This window comes from Octopus bimaculoides, chromosome 3 (assembly GCF_001194135.2).
Source record: "Octopus bimaculoides isolate UCB-OBI-ISO-001 chromosome 3, ASM119413v2, whole genome shotgun sequence".
Lineage (NCBI taxonomy): Eukaryota > Metazoa > Mollusca > Cephalopoda > Octopoda > Octopodidae > Octopus > Octopus bimaculoides.
The window spans coordinates 32,906,536-32,909,024 of NC_068983.1; positions in this window are offsets into that span (position 1 = coordinate 32,906,536).

A 2,489-nucleotide genomic window follows, 5' to 3' on the forward strand; every position below is an offset into this window, starting at 1 on the left:
GCTTCAAGCAATCTGTAGAATATATATATATTAAAAAAAAAAAACTTTCAGGAACAACAATGGTTTATTGAAACTGAAGGTTGTGGATCTTTTCGTATCGAAGTACGATAGGCTGAAGAAAATTATTTTATATTTCACGTTAGGCTTCCAGGGTTGTCAGGTATGCGAATGAAAATTCAAGAGTAAAGGAATGGAGTAGATAAGATCCGGGTTACAAATATTTCATAACGAGCGGAACCTCGGAAGTGGTAAATATCCAAGCGAGGTGAATACCGCAGGTTACTCGTCAGGCCAAGGGTACCTTGATTAAATGAAGTTTACATGGTCGCGGATGCATTCGTTTAGCGAAGCCCGAAAGCAGGAAAACAACACAAGTAAACCCATAACATCAGGTTAAAAAAGTGATGTTTTAGACTGCTCCACTTCTACGACAACAGCGGCTATCCAACATGCCATCTGCAAGGAGGGACTTAACATACAGCTGGTACACACTGGTCCATTTTGGAGGAATGTTCTATCGAAGAAAAACGCCACTTTAAAGCACCGTGGGGAACGTGGGGTGCACACACAGCAACTGTCCTATCAACAACATCAAAATATGTTCGAGGGCCTACGCAGTTTACGAGTTAGTCTGTAATAAATGTGGAGCATTCTACATAGGGAGCACCACTAGAGAACAAGACACCCGTATAAAAGAGTATATGTAGACAGACACTTCGACAAGGAAATCCCACAAGAAGCGCCAAACTCTGAACTTCAAAGTTTCCATCAAGGCAACCCAACGCAACAGGGACAGTCTCAAATTTATGGAAGCCCTCCTTATAAACAAAGTGAAATCACCCAAAGTGAAATAGACTGGTTGCTATAGCAACAGCCGTTCGCGCATGTCACCTTCCTTCCTCCCCCGTCTCTTCCGAGGAACAAATTATTTCTAACCACCGCTTTTCCGAATGTCCTGAAGAAGGAGTCTTCACCACAAAATATAATAAAACAAAATAAAACTGCAACTTTGCTATATATATATATATATATATATATATATATATATATATATATATATATATATATATATATATATATGTGTGTGTGTGTGTGTGTGTGTGTGTGTGCGTGTGTGTGTGACGGGATTATTTCAGTTTTTGTCTACCAATTCCAATAAGGCTTTGGTCAGTCCAACGCTTCAGTAGAAGGTGTCACGCATGGGACTGAACCCGGAACCATTTGGTTGGAAAGCAAACTTCCTGCCACGCAGTCACACCTGCGCCTATATGTGTAAATGAATCTATAAAATTATGGGAAAGTAGTTCAATATCACGACATTTTTTTGTTCAATTACATCATTAGTTAACTAACAGGTCAAAGTGTTAAGTCTTTCTGTATTGTAAATGAAAGCTTAAATATGGAGTGTCCTATGAAAAAATGATATGGGCAGGCGTGTATGTTTTTTGTTTTCAATAAAACATTTTAAGCTAATTGGAGCTAGAGACTATTATCTAAAGAATTGTTTTGTAGTCAAGTTTACAAACCCATTAGACGTACGTTAATATGGCATAAATAAGCAAACCAGCCTAAATTTATCAGAAACATAAAACGTGAATGTATGAAATGCAATTGAACAACATTATCTATCAATTTAGTATAAAATCAATATATGTCAGTTTAATATGTTCATAATGTCATAAACAGTAAAATATATATAGAGAGTCAAACAAGAATACGCAATGATAATAATACAAACAGTATTTTAACTCCATCATCCTCTACAGCTTACCAATTCTATCAATGGCGGAAGAACTCAAAGCCACTAAGATATAAGAAATCAGTGCATTGGTTTTACCTCAGATTAAATAGATGCGACATGGCAAGAATTCCATAAAGGGGTGCAGAAATTGGTGCAGGAAATGGATATTCATTGGGGAAGGTGTGAATGAAACCGAAAATTATGGGGTGGTTTACCAAGATCGGTTAGGTTTTGTTAACTACAGAAACAAGAGAAGCAATGCCAATGCCAGTGGCAAGAGAAGTATATTTGTACAGAGGATGGGAAGGAAAAACTCGGCGTATAGATTCCGCAGTGGTTGCTTGACACAAACAGTTGTTACAACGGGTGACCACCATCTTGGAGGGAATTCAAGATTCGTGACAAGGATAAGTTAATCTTGCTTCTTTGCTCTGTGGATGAGCGTTTTCCAGCCTCAAGTACCTTTTGGACGTAGGGCAAAACAGTATCATCTTTAAGTAGTGTGATGTATCTTGAACCACAATTTGACCGGATGTTCCAGAGCACTGAGAAATAGAAGATAGAAGTTAATGTTCGGTAAAGCCCATACGGAAATTGTCAAGTGGACAGTTCAGCAGAAATATAAGACGATCAAGAAGCGGGTGTCACAAAAAATTATTTCACATTCTTTCGATGTTCATTTATTCTTTTTTCAGCTATATATAAATACAAGTAAATAATTGTGTAGACACACACACACACACACACA